Below are 22713 nucleotides of genomic sequence, written 5' to 3'. Positions count from 1 at the left end.
TGAGGTTATTGATATTTCTCCCAGCAATCTTGATTCCAGCTTGTGTTTCTTGCAACCTGGCATTTCTCATGATGTACTATGCATATAACTTAAATAAACAGGGTGACAATATACAGCCTTGATGTACTCCTTTTCCTATTTGGAACCAGTCTGTTGTTCCATGTCCAGTTCTAACGGTTGCTTCCTGACCTGCATACAGATTTCTCAGGAGGCAGGTCAGGTGGTCTGGTATTCCCATCGCTTGAAGAATTTCCCACAGTTTATTGTGATCCACACAGTCAAAGGCTTTGGCATAGTCAATAAAGCAAAAGTAGATGTTTTCTGGAATTCTCTTGCTTTTTCAATGATCCAATGGATGTTGGCAATTTGATCTCTGGTTCCTCTGCCTTTTCTAAATCCAGCCTGAACATCTGGAAGTTCATGGTTCGTGTACTGTTGAAGCCTGGCTTGGAGGATTTTGAGGATTACTTTGCTAGTGAGTGACGTAAGTGCAATTATGCAGTAATTTGAACCTTCTTAGGCATTGCTTTTCTTTGGGATTGGAATGAAAACTCACCTTTTCCAGTCCTGTGACCACTGATGAGTTTTCCAAATTTGCTGGCATATTGAGTGCAACACTTTCACAGCATCATCTTTTGGGATTTGAAATAGCTCAACTAGAATTCCGTCATCTCCACTAGCTTTGTTCATAGTGATGCTTCCTAAGACCCACTTGACTTTACATTCCAGGATGTCTGGCTCTAGGTGAGTGATCACAGCATTGTGATTATCTGGGTCGTGAAGATCTTTTCTGCACAGTTCTTCTGTGTATTCTTGCCACCTCTTAATATCTTCTGCTTCTGTTAGGTCCATACCATTTCTGTCCTTTATTGAGCCCATCTTTGCATGAAATGTTCCCTTGGTATGTCTAATTTTCTTGAAGGGGTCTCTAATCTTTCCTATTGTTTTCCTCTATTTTTTAAAATTGATCACTGAGGAAGGCCTTCTTCTCTCTCCTTGCTATTCTTTGGAACTCTGCATTCAAATGGGTATATTTTTCCTTTTCTCTTTTGCCTTTAGCTTCTTTTATTTTCTCAGCTACATTGGAAGTTATGCCTTAGCAAATAACTCCCACCTTCAATTTGGGTTTCCTTCTCCAGTGGACTGAAACTGAGTCATTTAATGAGACTACTTGTCCAACTGGTTTTTCACAGGTAAACCAGGGAGCACAAGATAAGACCCTGAAGTTTATCTTAGAATAATTTAAATTCACTATGAAACTCACAGCTCAACTGCCCATGAACATCTTCATATGTCCTTCAGAAAGTCATGCAGGAGTGGCTTTATGTTAATGATCAGTCTGTCAAAGCAAAATGCAAATGATTATTCATCCCTCTGGTGAGTGTGTGAGCTAGTGCTCTAGACTGTTGATGAGCTCAGAGGAAGAGGTCAGGTACCAGGGAATCACACTGGGGCAGACTCTCATCAGCGCATTATCCCTGAGTGCTCTCAGCAGTCAAGGAGGCGCTAAAGGAAAAATAAAACCAAAACTGGAGGCTGGTTTAAGGAGAATGATTATGCTGTGATTGTGATGTTTCTTATGAAGGGCACCCTTGACAATCAATATTAAGATGTGATTCATAAAATACAATTTAGGGATACTTTTTTCTGTAAATTGGAGAGTATTTTACTTGTAGATCTGTGGTACAGGGAACTGAAAGAGGGCAAAACATTTTTTTGAGTGCTTATATAAGTCAGGTTAATAAAGTAAAATATATTAATATACACGTAATTATATGAAGACAACAATAATAGCTGTCATTAACTGGGTAAACCAGAATTCTTGGATCCATCTTCAACGCTGTTCTTCCTCTCACACCGTATACTCAATCATTCTGCAAGTCCTCTTGCCTCTGTCATCAAAATGCATCCATAATGTGATCATTTCCCATCATCTCTACTGTTCCCATCCTGTTCCAAGGTCTCATCCACTCTTGCCTGAATTATTGCAATGAACTTTAACTGCTGCTGCTGCTGCTAAATCGCTTCAGTCATGTCCGACTCTGTGCGACCCCATAGACGGCAGCCCATCAGGCTCCCCCGTCCCTGGGATTCTCCAGGCAAGAACACTGGAGTGAGTTGCCATTTCCTTTCCAATGCATGAAAGTGAAAAGTGAAAGTGAAGTCGCTCAGTGTGAAAAGTGAAAGTGAAGTTGCTCAGTCGTGAAGTTGCTCAGTCGTGTCCAATTCATAGTGACCCCATGAACTGCAGCCCACCAGGCTCCTCCCTCCATGGGATTTTCCAGGCAAGAGTACTGGAGTGGGGTGGCATTGCCTTCTCCGGAACTTTAACTGATACTATATAACTCATTCCTAAATTTGTTGAACATTTAATGACAACTTTATCAAAGACAATGTATCTTTGTTTATAAACAAGTTGAATAAAATCAAACAGCTGCTTCTCTAAGCTTTTGCATGGTGAGGGGTAAAGCTTTTGTGGGTAGTGATGGAAAGAGGCAGACAATGGCCAGCCAGCCAAATCCTTGCTGCATGTTTTCGTAAATAAACGTTTATTGGAACACAACAATGCCCACTTATTTGCATATGATATATAGCTGCCCACGTTACAATGGCAGGGTTGAATAGTCCAGACAGAGACCAAGTAATCTGCAAAGCTTAAAATATTTACCATTAAAAAAAAAACCCCAACAAATTCATAGGAAAAAAAAAGATACGTAGTTGCAAGAGGCAGGGGGTACAGGGAAGGGGAATTGGAGGAAGGTGATCAAAAGGTAAAAACATCCAATTGTAAGATAAACAAGTTCCAAGAATGTAACATGTGACATGACTGTGGTTAACATTGCTATTAACTATGTGATGCTCAGTAAAGTCATTAAAGAGTAGAACCTAAGTGAGCTAATCACAAGGACATGTTTTTTCTTGTCTTTTTATTGTATCTATATGAAATTTTGATGCAAACTGAACCTACTATGGTCATCATTTCATAACATATGTAAATCAAGCCATCATACTTGATGCCTTAAATTTAATACAGTGATGTGAATCAATTATTTCTCAATAAAACTAGAAAAAACTTACTATTTGGCCTTTATGAAAAAGCTTGCCAATTCCTGAGTTACAGGACATATCTAGTATTCTATTAAAACCACTGTAAGAGGGCTTGATATGTTTACTTTCCTTAAGTCTAGCCAGTAAATTTCTAGATGCACTATTCTTGAATTTCTAGAATACAAGTGTAAAGAAATGTTGTCAGAAGTCAGATCGAGATAATGTTGCCTTCCCTAACATAGCCCTAGTTGTGTATTCAAGAAGCATAAAGCTCAGTTTCAGTGATCTGAAAATAATATCAGAAGTAATTAAATTCTTGGGCCATCACAAATTAAAATTAGTTCTCTGGCCAAATTGCAACAAATGTTCTATGTGGCTCCATTTCTGTTACATTTACAAGTTGGATTAGATTCTTCTTTTTCTTTTTTTTTTTAACTACATTACACCAATTTTTGGAAGAAATCATTCCATTCTGGAAGCTTCCATGAGGCACATGTTCATTTATTGCTTGATGTGAGATGATCTTATTGATGAATTATCTACATTACTCCCATGTTGGATCATCCAGTCCCAAGACTTTAGATAGCATATATAAACTCTATATTCTTATAGATCTCAACTTACTTTCTCGGCTCCCCTGACATTTCCCTGAATCTTATTTTTGTCCCAAACTACACTCTCAATCTTCCCCAGCCTCATCTACTTTGCTTCAGACCCCAGCTAGTTGTGGATACCCATCCTTCTAACATCTCAGGCTAAACAGCTTGGACTCAGCCTCAGACTTCTCTCTCATATTCTGTATCAGAACTAAAAGACAATCTTATCAGTCCAAAATATCCCCAGAATCTTGTCCCTTCTCAGTATCTCCCTGCTTACCACCTCAGCTCTATCTCCTCTTCCTCTGATAATTCACCAGCTTCCCAGTTGATCTCCCAATGCAGCAGCCAGAATGATCTTGTCAGAGCTTATATCTGATGTTTCCTCTGCTCAAAGCCCTCCAACAGTTACCAAGTTCAAGCCTGTATTACTTGCTGCAAGACTGGCTGATAAATTGAGAGATGAGTTTTTAAGGCAAGGAATAGCAACTTTATTCAGAAAGCCAGCAGACAGAGGATGGTGGACTTGTGTCCCAAAGAACCATCTTATCTGAGTTAGAATCCAGGCTTCTTTTATAACTATTTAAGAGAGGAGGCAGTAAAGTCAAACATTTTCTGGTTTTGGCCAGCCTCTGAAGGGGATGTATGAATTTCTTCTTCCCACAGTCATTCATAGGTGGGCCTGGTCAGGCTGTTTCCTGTGGGTTATACAGAAGTATTTTAGCTTAATGCTCATTACCTGGGAGGCAGGGTTCCCAGAGATGGGCCACTATGTATAATTTAAGCTTATAGGCAACATCCCTTAAGATTAACAGCTGATCACTCACAAAAACCCTGCAGTTCAAAAGGGAGTAGCAGGAGATATTTAAAGCAATGAAAAGGGAAAACCTATAACCAAAATTACTCTACCTAGTAAGGGTCTCATTCAAAATCAATGGAGAAATCAAAAGTTAAGACAAGGCAAAATTAAGAGAATTCAGTACCACTAAACTGGCTTTCCCTGGTGGTACAGATAGTAGAGAATCCACCAGCAATGCAGAAAACCCAGGTTCAATCCCTGGGTTGGGAAGATCTCCTGGAGAAGGGCATGGCTGGGACCCACTCTAGTATTCTTGCCTGGAGAATTCTATGGACAGAGGAGCCTGGTGGGCTACAGTCCTTGGGGTTGCAAAGAGTTGGACGTGACTGAGAGACTAACACTTTCACTTTCAAATTGGCTTTACAGTAAATGTTAAAGGGATTCTTTGGGAAGGAAACACAAGAGAAGGAAAAGACCTATGAAAACAAACTCAGAACAATTAAGATAGTGGCAATAGGAACATATATATCAAAAATGACTTTAAATGTAAATGGATTAAATGCCCCAACCAAATGACACAGACTGGCTGAACGGATACAAAAACAAGATCCCTAAATATGCTGTCTCCTAGAGACCCACTTCAGAGCTAGAGACATATACAGATGAAAGAGAGGGGATGGAAAAAGATATTCCATGCAAATGGAAATCAAAAGAAATCTGGAATAGCAATTCTTGTATCAGGTAAAATAGACTTTAAAATAAAGACCATTAAAAGAGACAAGGAAGGACACTACATAATGATCAATCAAAGAAGAAGACATAACAATTGCAAATAGTAATATACCTGACATAGTAACACCTCAATACATAAGGCAAATGCTAACAGACATAAAAGAGGAAATCAACATTAACGGCAACCCACTCCAGTACTCTTGCATGGAAGATCCCATGGGTGGAGGAGCCTGGTGGGCTGCAGTCCATGGGGTCGCTATGAGCTGGACATGACTGAGCGATTTCACTTTCACTTTTCACTTTGCTGCATTGGAGGAGGAAATGGCAACCCACTCCAGTGTTCTTGCCTGGAGAATCCCAGGGACGGGGGAGCCTGGTGGGCTGCCGTCTATGGGGTCGCACAGAGTCGGACACGACTGAAGTGACTTAGCAGCAGTAGCAGCAGCAGTAGTAGGCTTTAACACCCCACTTGTACCAATAACCAGGTCAACCAGACAGAAAATTAGTAAGGAAACACAAGCTTGAAATGATACATTAGACCAGATAGACCTAACTGATGTCTATAGGATATTACATTCAAACACAGAAGAATGCATTTTTTTTTCCTCAAGTGCAAACAGAACATTCTCCAGGATAGATCACATCTTGGGTCACAAATCAAGCCTCAGTAAATTTAAGAAAATTGAAATTGTGTCAAACATCTTTTCTGACTACAACACTATGAGATTAGATACCATTACAGGAAGAAAACTGAAAAGGACAAACACCTGGAGGCTAAACAACACTTCTAAATATCCAAGAGGTCATTGAAGAAATCAAAGAGGAAAAAAAGAAAACAACCCTAGAAACAAATGACAATGAAAACATGATGACTCCACACACACGGGATGCAACAAAAGCAGTTCTGAGAGGGAAGTGTATAGGAATGCAATCCTACCCCAAGAAACAAGATAAACATTAAAATAAACAACCTACCCTTACACCTAAAACAATTAGCAAAAGAAAAACAAACAAACTCCTGAAGTTAGTGATTAACTTAGAACGCAAAACGTTCTGCTGTGTCACATGGTGAGAGTCAGAGTGCAAGTCCCTGCAGCAGCCTGTGTGGCCCAGGCCCTGCGGCCTCCCCGGCGCATCTCCTCACTCCCCTCCTTCCATTCTGCGGCGCATGCGCAGGCCACTCCACACTCCTGGACCCTGGTGGCCACATCCTCCCTTGCATCCGGTCTTCTCTGTGCCTGGACAATCCGTGGAGCTTCCTTGCTCTCTTACTCCATGTCTCTGCTCCAATATCACTTTATCAAAAAGGCTGTACTGACTGCCTTTGCCTCACCATCGCTCTCTTTCTAGAACATCCATAACTTTTATTATATCACCTACCACCACCTGGTATATGCTTTTTTACTTTTAGGATCTCAGAATAAGGACTTTGTTCACTGCTGTGAACCCAAGTACCTAGAAGAGTGCCTGATACGTGGGAGATTTTTAATACGTATTTTTGATTGAATGAATACTCACTTACCTGTGTTCCTGGTTCCATGTTAAATCCTTTGCATACGTTATCCTATTTGATTCTCATGGCAGAAAATGACTCTGTGTGGTGACAGCCTTTTATGTTGGTGAGTGATTTTCCCTAAGTCCCACAGACAGTAAGTACATCAAGATGTGCAGGTTTCAAATCACTAAACTTTATTATTGCCTCTTCTACTGCTTCTTATAAGAAGCTTGCAAGAAATTTACAAAAATATTACTAACATTATTAGATGTTACAATTGAACCATGGGTACTTCTTGGACTCAGAACAAATTTGTGTTAGCAGTGAGAGGAGTTATATTCCACCTCAGTTGTGCCTGAGGACTTAAGACAATAGATACAAAATATCCATATTCCAAACCCTGCAGCACTTGCAAATCTGGTGTACACAAACTGGTCTTCTGGTGATTAGCCATTCCTTTCTCAGTGACTGAGTAAAAGGGTTGGGGTTCAATTGGCCAAGGAATTGAAGATAGAGGAGAGTTTTCTCTAGACCAAATACCTGCCATAGTCGGGGTGGAGAGATTTTCCCTAACTAGTGTGAAGATGTAGTGGATTTAATGGAAGTACCCTTACCCAATGCATGGGAGTATCCATAAACCACAAAGCTTGCTGCAGTATTTTGGCAATTGGACAATGGAGCCCAAGAATTAGAAGGGCAGGGGGGGACAGAGCTGGAAGGTGACTGGGAGAATCCAGCCCAGCAGAGAAGAACAAACCTTGGGTTTTCCAAATATTCAGGAAGATTCAAATTGCAGTATGATTTAAGACCTGGCAGCAGACACTCTGACCCTCTCTGGCCTCAGGAGGAAGTTTGAACACTCACAGAAGAGGGTAAAAACGCCAACAGAACAGCCCCACCCCATAGCTGCCCTGAACCAGGGCAGCCATGAGCTGGTGAAGCCACCCCAGCCCCCTTAGCCGTGGTGGGACTGTCCTTCTGTCCCTGGAAGGTGGAGCGCAGTGGCCTCCAGCAGTGATGGGCTCATCAGCTCGTCCTCTTGTGGCATTGCTCCCTCCCTGCCCCTTCCCTCACTCTCCCAATATGTTTCTTGGGATCATGTCCCAAACAAACCTCCAGCCCTCAAATCCTAGCCTCAAGATCTACTTCTGGGAATCTAAACCTAAAGGGGACCCGGACAAACATCTACGATCTGTGAGGCTGGAGTTCAGGAATAGTTGACGTTGGTGCACAGGCAGGTTAGGCTGCTGGCATTATTCTGACACATATGAGGACATAAATTTTCCTGATGATGGGCTCCCCGTCTCTGCACCATATAGGAATGGGCACCAGAGGAGAGCCTTGCAGCTGTGCCCCTGGAGACCTGGGGTGGCGGGGGGTGTGGATGTGGACAGGACAGTTCCTGAGGCTGTTCACCAGATTCTGTGGGAGGTGGGCAGTTTGCCCTACTGACGTCTGTGGGGCGACAGGACAGTCAGATTGCCCTCTGTGCTTTCACTCGGGGAGTGGGGGCCAGGACGTGAAAGGCAAGGAGCTCCCCCTACGTCGAGGCAGAGGCCCTCCCCGACCCCACCCAGTGAACTGCTGGCTGACCATGAGATGCCAGATGGATGATGACACTGACGTGAGCTGCACTCCCCGGCACACCTCAGACCCAAACTCAGGAGAACTCAGTTCAAATGTGACAGGACTAGAAAATGACCCCGGGCAACCACCGACTTTCTAGGACCCTTCTGCAAGACACAGTTCAAAACTACTTTAGACTCTAAAGCAGTGGTCCCCAACCTTTTTGGCACAGGTAGCCAGTTTTAAGGAAGAAAATTTTTCCGTGGAACAGGGTAAGGGGGAATGGTTTGGAGATGATTCAAGGACATTCACCCCACTCCAATACTCTTGCCTGGAAAATCCCATGGACGGAGGAGCCTGGTAGGCTGCAGTCCATGGGGTCGCTAGGAGTCGGACACGACTGAGCAACTTCACTTTCACTTTTCACTTTCATGCATTGGAGAAGGAAATGGCAGCCCACTCCAGTGTTCTTGCCTGGAGAATCCTGGGGACGGCAGGGCCTGGTAGGCTGCTGTCTATGGGGTCGCACAGAGTCGGACACGACTGCAGCGACTTAGCAGTAGCAGCAGCAAGCACGTTACTTTCATTATGCCGCCGCTGATCTGACCAGAGGCAGAGCTCAGGCTGTAACAAGCCATGGGGGCTGCCTGTAAATACAGATGGAGCTTTGCTCCCTTGCCCACTGCTCACCTCCTGCCCTGTGTGTGGCCTGGTTGCTGATAGTCCAGGTACCAGTTCACGGTCCAGGGCTTAGAGTTCACAGTCCACGGTACCCTCATCTAAGGCCATTCTACGCACTGTAGATGAGTGAGGGAAATGTTGTATTATTACTTAGAGATGGTGTAAATGTATACTGTATTTAAGAAGTTAAATTTTCTCTTAGTTCATATTAGTTTGTTAAGCTATTTTGTAAAGACCAGAAAGAAATGTATAGCTACACATGACACTTAGACTTTGTCAGATGCCTATTGCTCTCTCTTAGTTACGTGTTCATTTTCCTACTTTAGCTTCTGGTTAACACCACACACAAAGAGGCATCAGCTCAATTCGTAAAATTCTAAGCCATCTTTCTTTTCTATCCATAGCATACATGGTTCAATAATATTGTATTTCACCTACTCTAGTACATAAAATTTATGTACAGACTGTTTCTTCCTAAACAGTTTTACCATCTCTTCTTTGATTTCCACTTGTGAGAAGTTGGCCTCATTTGAAGAAACTAGCTATCTTCTTCAAAACACAGTTTCCTATTACCTGACCAACCAAACTATCATTTTTCAACACGATAGTTCTCTTATTTTAGAAATACATTTTAAAGTGCAGATCTCATAATTATAGAGTTAAAATAATCCTTAAAAACATTCACGTATTTCCTTTCTCATAGGAAGTCCAGTATTGTGGCATTAAGTCTTCTGTATGTTAAATATCAGGATGTATATTATTGAATTTCATGCTAGATTTTCAATGGACTTACTGACACATGGGCATTCTGTGTCTTAAATTTCATTGTTTTATATGTATGTAACAGGCATAAGATATATTTACACAAATATATAGTATATTTATATAAACATATATAACACTCATAAGTCATATATAGTATACAATATATAAAATATGTAAATGTATGATGTGTATGTTATTTATAAACATGAGTATGATGATAACATATGTAATATTATATATATTTTATACACAAATATATTTCATACAGCATATATGAGATATCCTTATCATATATATCACATATATAATTATAGACACATTTGTTACCCATAGCATATATCATACCTATTTGTGTCTTGTATATCATATATATGTTTTTTACTCAACTCATTGACTTCACTTTCAGCTGTTTCACTTTCTCTCTCGTGTTCGTTAAAAGTCCTCTCCATCCTCGCCTCCCCTCTGCGGCAGGGGCAGGTGTGCTTTATTTACAGACTAGGCTCCTTGAGTAACATTAGAAGGCTGATGTGGCCTGGAAGGTGTTTACTATCCTGTTTAGATAGTAATCAGACCAAATCCTTGGGCCAGGAAGGTCGACTGGTGCTCGGGGAAGAAGCCGCTCACATTCCCATTTCTGTTCTGAAATGCGATTTACTCTGGTTTTAGGTAAGTCAATCCTGCTTTACTTGAATGTACAGAACTTGATCGTTGTTGAGGGCATATCGCTGAGCTGTGCTTCTGGTTTTGTCACGGAATTGACCTTGGACAAGGAACTGCAAACATTTCTCTGCTTTGCTTTGTCAGTGTGAGAAATGAGAATAATAACGTGCCCACTTTACAAAAAGGAGCCTTAATGAGTTTTGCTTTCATGAAGCATTATGAGATCCCAAGGCAAGGGGTGCTGGAGGGGCTGACTTGCTGCAGAAATCTGAAAGTGCGGTTTCATCTGGCATTTCAGAGATTTCTCCCAGGGTTGCAGTGATCTCAGACTATCAGGTTTTTTGAGTTGTTGTTAAGAAAAGGATTTGGAACCTAGCAGGAAGACATAGGAATTTGAGTTAAATTTTCCCGTTTGCTCCGGATCCAAGTTTTCTATACACTTATGTGATTCTGTGAAATTAATGAGCTTGGATAGTCATCATAAAAACAAAAATGAAGCCTGAAAATTATATCTGTCACTTTTCTAACAAAGTTTGCCCAGTGCCCAGATGGCCAGTGTTCAGGCAAGGCCAGCAGTAGAGGGAAGAGCATAGTGATGGTGAAATGAACTGCTATCCTGGGAGCCTTCCCTGTGGGTGTGGGTTACAACAGGGACAGGAGCTGATTATGAGTTTCTGCAGGAAATTGTACAGTAAAAATCATGATGGTCTTACTTCTGTAATAAAACAGTCACCATTCGTCTAGAAATTTGGCCGAGTCTCATGATGACTTCAGGAAAATCACTCTGCACCTCTGTATCTACCGCTGACAAGAGCAGATGAATGTGTAAATGTAATCCAGGCTTTGTCTTGCAAGTGGCCAGTGGTGTGAGCTGGATGAACTGGTTATCTGCTCTCTGGAGCCCCTGCTCCAGGCCCCCCTCCAGCCTTTCCCCATTCCCCTCTATCCTCTGTGCTGCTGCCGTCTCCTTCCTAGAAACAAGCCCAAGCCTTTCCTGCCTGAAGCCCTCTCCATGCTGGCTGGTGTCTACAGCTGTCATCCTACACCCCACATTCGAGCTGGAGTACATTTCCCAGGGTTTCCTTAAACAGCAATGCCTTTCAGTCTCCCTTATCAAACCAGTCCCTTTGCCTGCAAACACTCTTTGCTCATCACCATCTTACAGATGCTGAAGCTCCTGCATCTGCTCCGAGGCTGTGAGCCTTCCTGGGAAGCCCCGAATTCTGGCAGACAGGTCCTCACTCTGCCTACCCTCACCCCACCCCCAGCGCTCCCTCACATATCCTTTCTGCCTCTCACACAGCACAAGCTGTCTCTACCCGGCTGCTTTTCATCTTCCTACCCCAGCTTCCACCTGAACCAGGCGTTTGTATCTACTGAGTGAATGAATTGTATCTCAGGTATGCAGTATACAGACATGCTCTTAAACCTTATCAGAGGTACAGCTTCTGACGAACCTCATTTTAGGTGACAGCTTTAGAGGAGACACTGGACTCCCCTGAGGTCCTTGTACTACACTCAGGCAGGGACCCACGGGACTCAAGTTTCAGTGATCCCATTTTGGTAACATGATAATGCAAGGCTATAGTCAGGAGATGCTGACATGTGTAATCACAGGGTGTTCAAGCTGGAAGGGGTCTTACTGAGGTCACTTGTCTAATCTTAGGTAACCAAGTAAGGAAACTGAGGCCAGGAGGGTTGGTTCTTTCTCTAGGTAACACCAGAAGGTTGAATCAGAACTGAAATCAGCACCTGAAATCCCCTAACCACTGTCAGGCTACCTTTGACCTCTAGCCATGGCTCTGTCGGACACCTTCCCTGCTGCTCAGCAAGGACAGTGGTGGTGGGAGAAAGGGCACAACGTTCAATGCTCTTCCATCAAATGACAGCAATAGGATCAGAAGAAAGTTGACCATGATATTTAAAAAAAAATTATTTATTTTTAATTGGAGGATAATTGCTTTACAATATTGTCTTGGTTTCTGCCATATATCAACATGAATCAGTCATAGATATACATGTGTGCCTTACCTCTTCAACCTCCCTACCAGTTCCCACCCATCCCACCCCAGTAGAGAGCAAGTGGGAATTTGCTCTGTGATGTAGGGAACTCAAACCCATGCTCTGTGACACAATATTTATTTTTTAAAAGACTGAGGGTCTGTTGTAGCAGCCAGCTCCTCTCCTGCTTCTCCATGTGACGAGCCTTCTGCCCATCTTCTGAGATCCACTGAGGAATGGGAGGACACGAGTCTGTCCTCTGCTCCTGCACCTCCTTCAGCCCTTGGATTCATGCACAGGCCGACTAGTTTTGCCTTTTCTCCACCCCACAACACACCATGCTCCCTTAGCATTGAGGTCACTCAGAATCAAATATTTAATGTGCTTTTTGCCTTGGAACTTTAAGGAGGAAAGACACAAGTGGATCACATAATATATGATGAGAACATCCTGTGAAACTTTCAGATTGGATATTCACACACCAGTGTTTATATGTTCGGAAAAATTTAAATGGAGGGATCTGTCCATGCCAGTAAATGGGTAAACAAAGTGTGAAATAAAACTAGAAAGGAGGTGGTATTGATCTAGCTGATCTCTAAAGATATCTCCAGGGAAAAATTCTGTGATTCTTTTCAGTGATGGAATCCAGTGAGAAAAAAACCTCAAAGTTTCTGTTGGTGCTGTTTGCATATTCTCATCAGTAAGTAGGAAATAAAAACTAAACCAACCCATTTAACTAGTCTTTGGTGCCCATCAGTTGTGCCCTTCAGGCTTTCTCACATCTCTTGTAAGTACACTTCATGGTTATTTGTCAGCATGTTACAAATGCCTTTAGTGAGAAGCTTTGCAGTGATCACAGAGGAAGGCTTTCTTATCTCTCCTTGCTATTCTTTGGAACTCTCAATTCAAGTGGGTATATCTTTCCTTTTCTCCTTTGTCTTTTGCTTCGCATCTTTTCTCAGCTATTTGTAAGGTCTCCTCAGACAACCATTTTGTCTTTTTGCATTTCTTTTTCTTGGAGATGGTCTTGGTTACCACCTCCTGTACAATGTCATGAACCTCCGTCCATAGATCTTCAGGCCCTCTATCAGATCTAAACCCTTGAATTGATTAGTCACTTCCACTGTATAATTGTAAGGGATTTGATTTAGGTTATACCTGAATGATCTAGTGGTTTTCCCTACTTTCTTAAATTTAAGTCTGAATTTGGCAATAAGGAGTTCATGATCTGACCCACAGTCAGCTCCCAGTCTTGTTTTTGCTGATTGTATAGAGCTTCTTCATCTCCTGCTGCAAAGAATATAATCAGTCTGATTTCAGTAACAAACGTCTGGTGATGTCCATGTGTAGAGTCGTCTCATGTTGGAAAGGGCGTTTGCTATGACCAGTGCATTCTCTTGGCAAAACTCGGTTAGCCTTTGCCCTGCTTCATTTTGTATTCCAAGGCCAAACTTACCTGTTACTCCATGTATCTCTTGACTTCCTACTTTTGCATTCTAGTTCCCTAGGATGAAAAGGACATCTTTTTGGGTATTAGTTCTAGAAGGTCTTATAGGTCATCACAGAACCATTCAACTTCAGCTTCTTCAGCATTAGTGGTTGGGGCATAGGCTTCTATTACTGTGATATTGAATGGTTTGCCTTGGAAATGAACAGAGATCATTCTGTCATTTTTGAGATTGCATCCAAGTACTGCATTTTGGACTCTTTTGTTGACTATAATGGCTACTCCATTTCTAAAGGATTCTTGCCCACTGTAGTAGATATAACGGTCATCTGAATTAAATTCATCCATTTCGGTCCATTTTAGTTCACTGATTCCTAAAATGTAGATGTTCATCCTTGCCATATCCTGTTTGACCACTTGCAATTTACCTTGATTCATGGATCTGACATTCCAGGTTCCTATGCAATATTGTTCTTTACAGCATTGGACTTTACATTCATCACCAGTCATACCTACAACTGGGTGTTGTTTTCACTTTGGCTCCCTCTCTTCATTCTTTCTGGAGTTATTTCTCTACTCTTCTCCAGTAGCATGCTGGACACCTACTGACATGGGGAGTTCATCTTTCACTGTCACATCTTTTTGCCTTTTCATCCTGGCGATCTTCCTAAGCCTTCCTAAGTGATCAATGCCAAGAAATAGAGGACAACAATAGAATGGGGGAAGATTAGAGACCTCTTCAAGAAACTTAGAGATACCAAGGGAACATTTCATGCAAAGATGGGCATGGTAAAGAACAGAAACAGTATAGACTTAACAGAAGCAGAAGAAGGTCCGGAGAAGAGGTGGCAAGAATATACAGAAGAACTATAAAAAAAAAAAATCTTAATGACCCAGATAATTTAAATGGTGTGATCACTCACCTAGAGCCAGGCATCTTGGAATGTGAAGTCAAGGGGGTCTTAGGAAGCATAACTACAAAGCTAGTGGAGGTGATGGCATTCCATTTGAGCTATTTCAAATCCTAAAAGATGATGCTGTGAAAGTGCTGCAGTCCATATGCCAGAAAATTTGGAAAACTCAGCAGTGGCCACAAGACTAGAAAAGGTCAGTTTTCACTCCAGTCCTAAAGAATGTTCAAACTACTGCACAATGCGCTCATCTCACACGCAAGCAAAGTAATGCTCAAAATTCTCCAAGATAGGCTTCAACAGTACATGAAACGTTCAAGCTGGTTTTAGAAAAGGCAGAGGAACCGGAGATCAAATTGCCAACATCCCTTGGATCACCAAAAAAGCAAGAGAGTTCCAGAAAAACATCTATTTCTGCTTTATTGACTATGCCAAAGCCTTTGATTGTGTGGATCACAACAAACTGTGGAAAATTCTTCAAGAGATGGGAATACCAGACCACCTGACCTGCCTACTGAGAAATCTGTATGCAGGTCAAAAAGCAACAGTTAGAACCGGACATGGAACAGTGGACTGGAAAGGAATATGTCAAGGCTGTATATTGTCACCCTGCTTATTTAACTTATATGCAGAGTACATCATATGAAATGCTGGGCTGGATGAAGCACAAACTCAGCAGCGGCGGGGGAAATATCAGTAACCTCAAATATGCCACCCTTATGGTAAAAAGTGAAGAGGAACTAAAAAGCCTCTTGATGAAAGTGAAAGAAGTGAGAGAAAAAGCTGGCTTAAAACTCAACATTCAAAAAACTAAGATTAAGGAATCAGGTCCCATCACTTCATGGCAGATAGATGGGGAAACAATAGAAACAGTGACAGGCTATTTTCTTGGGCTCCAAAATCACTGAATGTGGTGACTGCAGCCATGAAATTAAAAGGCACTTATTCCTCAGAAGAAAAGCTATGACTAACCTAGACAGAATATTAAAAAGCAGAGACATTACTTCACCAACAAAGATTGTATAGTCAAATTTATGGTTTTCTAGTAGTCATGTATGGATTTGAGAGTTGGACCATAAGGAAATCTGAGAGCTGAAGAACTGATGCTTTTGAACTGTGGTGTTGGAGAAGACTCTTTAGAGTGCCTTGCACTGCAGGGAGATCAAACCAGTCAGCCCTAAAGGAAATCAGTCCTGAATATTCATTAGAAGGATTGATGCTGAAGCTCCAATGGTTTGGCTACCTGATGCAAAGAACTGACTCACTGGAAATGACCCTAATGCTGGAAAAGATTGAAGACAGGAGGAGAAGGGGATGACAGAGGATGAGATGGTTGGATGGCATCACTGACTTGATGGACATAAGTTTGAGTGGACTCTGGGAATTGGTGACGGACAGGGAAGGCTGGTGTGCTGCAATCCATGGGGTCACAAAGAGTCGGACATGACTGAGCAAATGAACTGAACTGAGAAGCTTGCCTTTGGTCTCTGCCACAGAGAAATCCTTACAGTGTTTCTCACAGTGGGGACTATGTGTAATTCCCTCTGTGATCCTAGCTTCGTGGCCTTGGATCATCAGGACCTACATTATGGGCAAATGAGCACATTTCCAGAGTATAGATTCCAGTGTTCAAAAGCAGGGTCATACTGAATTTACTTTAATGATAAGATCAAATGGTACAGTATATATAATAACTGATTATAATTAAATACAGCTGATATGTCCAAACAAATTGGCTAATAAAGATTTACAGTGTTCAAAAAGAAAATAGAAATAAAATCAATTATATCAAATAGTCATATAATTTACATAAGATTACAAACTTGATAAACACATAAATTGGAAATGGCCTTTGAATACTGAAGTGTTCTTTAAAGATTTAACGTTAACTCTAGAAAATAACTTACATGGGAGTGTTTAAATTTTTTCTTAAAATTCCAGAGATTGGGAGAGTTCAGTTCAAGAAGGTCACATGGGAGGTTCCTGGAGTCATCTCCTGCCAGAGACACACTGAATCTACAGCAGCATATGAAGCAGTTCTCGCAGAAGGAAATCCAGAAGTGAGTTGCATGACTCCTTCACAGCAAGCAAATGAGAAAACCAACATGGAAACAGTAGGAAGGGCTGAGACACAATGTCACCATAAGCCTGCCCCTGTGATGGTAGCACACAGCTGGCAGGGAACTCAGGCTCCCAGCTCTCCCTTGGGGAATGAAGGGTTTGGATCCCACATCTGGGGCCCCAACTTAAAGGACTTTCACATGAGACATGGTCTCCCAAAAAATCCAGCTCTGAGAGCCAATGGTGTTTATGACCCAAGATGCACAGGCCGTGTGAAACTAAGACACAGTTCTTAACAGCCTCATGAGGACTCACAGTGACTCTCACCCCAGGGCTCAGCAGAGAGGCTGCAGGGCAACACATCCAGTTTCTTCAGGAAAGAGGCCTATTTGCACATCTTAAAACCTATGGCCTGAGGGGCAGGCTTCTCTTAACTCACATCCAGGGGATGACTGCATCCTTTTCATAGACTGGAATGACTGGTGGGCACCACTTTTGTTCTTTCCCTCTGCTTCGCTCCAGGACTCTGGGATCACTTGGCAAGGGGCCTGTATATGTGTCTGGCACCCTGGCTATTTTGGCTACTACATAGGGGATGCACCCTTTGTAGCCTGGCTCTGGTGGCCAGAGGACTTCCCCATAGGACTCTAACAGTGATACAATCCTTAAACACCAGGACATAGCACAGAGGCAGCAGCCTGAAATGTCAAGTCTTTCCATGAAAGAAACCTAATTTTAGATCATAAAATCCATGGCCTGAAGGGCAGGCTTCTAATTTAGCACACATCTAGGGTATGGCCATAGTCTTCCTCAGAGACTGGGGTCCAGCAGGCACATTTTTCATGCTGACCCCCTGCCCCACCCCAGGTCCTGGGTGTCTCTGTGAAAGGAGCTTGTGCACCTAGCTGAAGCCCCTACATTTATGGGGGTGCTGCAGAGAGGACACATCCCTGAATCTGATAACTGGTGCATCTGATGTCCACAGGTTCAACTGGATGGTAGCAAATACAGAAACAGTTCTTAACTATCCATAATCTTAGGGATATATGCAGAGGGAGCAGACAAAAATAGCCATCTTCCAGTCATGTTCTGAAAGAGGCATATTATATATATATTAAATCTGCTGCCTGAGAGTCTGGGTTCCAGTCAGTCTGAATTTAGGTACTGAATGAGAACCTCCCCTTTGAGACACTGAAAGATCTTTGTACACTCTCAAATACTAGGAACCACTAAAAACAAAGAAGGAAGTTTGGGCATTCACAAAGGTTTGAGAGCCAACAAGGAGCTAGGATGGAGTTGAATGGCATGGTTCATCTCCTATCCAAGGTTACTCTGTCAAGATGGGAAGAGGCAGCTGCTTTATCTAATGCACAGAAATCACCACAGAGAATCAAGAAAATGAAGAAAGAGAGAAATGTATTTCCATACCTAAGATAAAACCTCAGAAATAGACCTTAATGAAATGGAGATAAGTGATTTATTTAATAAAGAGTTCAAAGTAACTGTCATAAAGATACCCACTAAGATCTGAAGAACAATGAATAAACAAAGTGAGAATTTCAGTAGAGACAGGAAATAAAAGAAACTACCAAACAGAAATCAAGCACTGAAAAACACAATAACTGAACTAGAAAGTTCAATAGAAGTTATCAAAAATAGACTAGGTCAAGTGGAATAAAGGTTTATCCAACATGAAAACAGATTTCACTCAATCAGAAGAGAAAAAGAAAAAAAAAAGAAAAGAGTGAAGATAGCTTTAGGATCTTATGGGGAAAAATCATGTGGACAAATTTTACATTGTAGGGGTCCCAGAAGAGAAGAGAGAAAAAGGAGGATAAAACTGGAAGAAATAATGGCTGAAAACTTTCCTAACTTGGAAAAAAAAAGAAAAAAAAAAAAAACCAGACATCCAGATTTAGGAAGCCCAGAAGACATTCCAAATAAGATGAATCCAAAGAGAACCACATAGGCTTCTGGTTCAAGATGGTGGAGTAGAAGGATGCACACTCATCTCCTTCTGCAGGAACACCAAAACTGCAACTAGCTATTGACCAGCCATCGAAAGAAGGATGCTAGAACCCACCAGAAAAAGATAACCCACATCCAAAGACAAAGAAGCCACAGCAAGACTGTAGGAGAAGTGCAATCATGATAAAATCAAATCCCATACCCCCTGGTTGGGTCACTCATAAACTGGAGCATAATAATACCAAAGAAATTCTCCCACTGTTGTGAACACCGAGTCAGGCATCCCAGTTTGCAGATCCAACACAGGAACTGGGAATCCTGAGGGACTCTGACCTTGAAGGCCAGCAGGATTTGATTATAGGACTTCTGCAGGACTGGGGGAAACAGAGACTCCACCGTAAACAAAATCTCGCACATACCAAGACCCGAAAGAAAGGAGCAATGACCTCACAGGAGACTGAACCAAAACTACCTGCTAGTGTTGGAGGGCCTCCTGTAGAGGTGTGGGTCAGCAATGGTCAGCACAAGGATGGGGGCACTGGAAGCAACAGGCTGGGAATGTACCCTTGGAGTAAACCCTCTTGGAATTTGCCATTAACCTTACCCTAGATTACCCTAGAACCCAGGGCTGAGTCGCCTCAGGCCAAACAGCTAATGAGGAGGGAGCACAACTCCACTCATCAGCAGATAATTGGATTAAAGCTTTACTGATCAAGGATCTGAGAGCAGAGCAAGACCTGGTCTTTCCCATCCAGCCCCTCCCATCCTTTTTGCCTTTTCATATTGTTCATGGGGTTCTCAAGGGAAGAATACTGAAGTAGTTTGCCGTTCCCTTCTCCAGTAAGAAGCAACAGTTAGAACTGGGCATGGAACTACAGACTTGTTCCAAATTGGTAAAGGAGGACATCAAGGCTGCATATTGTCACCCTGTTTATTTAACTTATAGGCATTTAACTCATGAGAAATGCCAGGCTGTGTGAAGCACAAGCTGGAATCAAGATTGCTAGGAGAAATATCAATAACTTCAGATATGCAGATGACACCACCCTTATGGCAGAAAGTGAAGAGGAATTAAAGAGCCTCTTGATGAAAGTCATAGAGGAGAGTGAAAAAGCTGGCTTAAAACTCAACATTCAAAAAATTAAGATCATTGCCAGAGGGGAGGAGAGGGTGAGATATATGGAAAGAGTAACATAGAAACTTACATTGTCATATGTAAAATAGACACATAGCCAATGGGAATTTGCTGTATGGCTCAGGAAACTCAAACAGGAGTTCTGTATAAACCTAGATGGGTGGGATGCGGAGGAAGTATACCTATGGCTGATTCATGTTGAGGTTTGACAGAAAATGAAATTCTGTAAAGCAATTATCCTTCAATTAAAAAAAAAACAAAACAACTAAGATCATGGCATCAAGTCCCATCACTTCCTGGTAAATAGAAGGGGAAACAATGGAAACAATGACAGACTATTTTCTTGGGCTCCAAAATCACTGCATATGATGACTGCAACCATGAAATTAAAGACACTTGTTCCTCATAAGAAAAGCTATGACCAACCTAGACAGCATATTAAAAAGCAGAGATATTACTTTGCCAATAAAGATTGTATAGTCAAATTTATGGGTTTTCCAGTAGTCATGTATGGATTTGAGAGTTGGACCATAAAGAAATCTGAGAGCTGAAGAATTGATGCTTTTGAACTGTGGTGTTGGAGAAGACTCTTGAGACTGCCTTGCACTGCAAGGAGATCAAACCAGTCAGTCCTAAAGGAAATCAACCCTGAATATTCATTGGAAGGAGTGAGCTGAAGCTGAAGCTCCAATACTTTGGTCCCCTGATGGAAAGAGCCAACTGATTAGACAACACTGGGAAAAGATTGAAGGCAAATGGAGAAGGGGATGATAGAGGATGAGATGGTTGGATGGCATCACCAACTCAATGGACATGAGTTTGAGCAAGCTTTGGGAGTTGGTGAAGGACAGCAAAGCCTGGTGTTCTGCAGTCCATGAGGTCACAAATAGTTGGACACGACTGAGTGACTGAACAAAAACAGTCCCTCCCATCAGGAAGCTTACACAAACCTCTTAACCTCATCCATAGGAGGACAGACAGAAAAAGCAAGAAGAAGTACAGTCTCACAGCAGCTAAAATGAAAACCATATTATAGAAAGTTAATTACATGCACCCACTCCAGTATTCTTGCCTGGAGAACCCCATGGACAGAGGAGCCTGGTGGGCTGCAGATCATGGAGTTGCAAAGAGTCAGACATGACTGAAGCAACTTAGCATGCATGCAATCACAATGAAAAAAGAGAAAGTTATGTCCAGATGAACAGACAAGGTAAAACCTCAGATAAACAGTTAAATGAAGTGGAGATAGGCAATCTTCTAGAAAAATAATTCAGAATAACGATAGTCAAGATGATACAGGATCTTGGGAAAACAATGGACAAGATGTAAGAAATGCTTACCAAAGACCTACAAGAACTAAAGAACAAACAGAGATGAATAATACAGTGGAAGGAATCAGTAGCAGAATAACTGAGGCAGAAGAGTGGATAAATGATGTGGAAGACAGAATGGTGGAAATCACTGCTGCTGAGCAGAATATAGAAAAAAAGAATGAAAAGGCCTAAGAGGCCTCTGGAACAACATCAAGTGCACCGACATTCACATTGTAGGGGTCTCAAGAGGAGAAGAGAGAGAGAAAGGACCTGAGAAAATACATGAAGAGATACTAGCTGAAAACTTCCCTAACGTGGGAAAGGAAATAGTCAACCAAGTCCAGGAAGCACAGAGTCCAGGCAGGATAAACCCAAGGAGGAACACACCAAGACAAGGGAAAAAACGATAAATAATATACAAGGGAACTCCCATCAGGCGAGAAACTCTACAAGCCAGAAGAAAATAGCACAATATATTTAAAGTGATGAAAGGGAAGAACCTACAACCAAGAATACTCTACTTAGGAAGACTCTCATTCAAATTTGATGGAGAAATCAAAAGCTTTCCAGACAAGCCAAAATTAAGAGAATTCAGAACCACCAAACCAGCTTTACAACAAATGCTAAAGGAACTTCTCTAGGCAGGAAGCACAAGAGAAGGAAAAGAGCTACAGAAAACAAACTGAACAATTAAGTTTGGTCAATCATATATATTGATAATTACTTAAACATAAATGGATTAAATGCACCAACAAAAGACATAGATTGGCTGAACAGATGAAAATATGTCCATGTATGCACTTCCACTTATCACATCACTCTACTTGAACCCCCAAATTGTATGTAATTATTTTATATTGTTAAGTTAATCATGTTCCCCTTATGGCTTGCAGTTGTAATTATCTTTTATTTTTTGTCTGGCTATTGATTGTGAATACTGACAAACATCTTTTACTATTGTGATTATGTAACTGTTACTCACTTAATACCATTGTATCATGATTGGTAAATAGAAAACTAATAGAACTCTGTATCACCAAAACGATTTAATAGAAAAACCTGTAATAATTTTTAAAAATCCAGATGGATATCAGAATTATACGGGAATTTTTTGAAAAATATAAATGCCCAGGTATTGCTATTTTTTTCTCCGTAGCTCTGGACATGCTTCTAATGAGCAATCATGTTTAAAAACAACTGAACTATATGATGATCTTTTACTTTCATCTAGTGTGTTTCATTTTTTCTATTTCATATTCAGTGATCTTGTTTCATTTAGTTTATGTTTTTCAATTTCTCCATCTCTTCTATTTTTTTTTTGATGTTCTTTCTGAAGCCTTTTTCAAGTGTAGTAGAAAAAGCTTTTATATACATATATAAATAATATGTTTTATATACATATATAAATAATAAATAATATGTCTTCTCTGGGTTAGGAAGATCCCCTGGAGAAGGAAATGGCAACCCTCTCCAGTAATCTTGCCTGGAAAATCCCATGGACAGAGGAGTCTGGTAGGCTACAGTCCATGGGGTCA

The 22713-nt window shown here is 41.5% G+C and overlaps 1 long non-coding RNA gene across 1 annotated transcript; it reads left to right on the top strand.

Moving 5' to 3' along the window:
• The first annotated feature begins 10241 nt into the window (after nucleotides 1–10241).
• LOC133236030 (uncharacterized) lies at nucleotides 10242–22471 on the top strand. Its single transcript, XR_009732707.1, has 3 exons — nucleotides 10242–10348; nucleotides 16643–16761; nucleotides 18566–22471. It is a non-coding gene; the product is annotated as an uncharacterized LOC133236030 (long non-coding RNA).
• Nucleotides 22472–22713: the final 242 nt, after the last annotated feature.

The sequence above is a fragment of the Bos javanicus genome, chromosome 23, assembly GCF_032452875.1.
Source record: "Bos javanicus breed banteng chromosome 23, ARS-OSU_banteng_1.0, whole genome shotgun sequence".
Classification (NCBI taxonomy): Eukaryota; Metazoa; Chordata; class Mammalia; order Artiodactyla; family Bovidae; genus Bos; species Bos javanicus.
The sequence above is the reverse complement of the archived record's forward strand: the minus strand, read 5'-3'. Positions and strand labels throughout refer to the sequence as shown.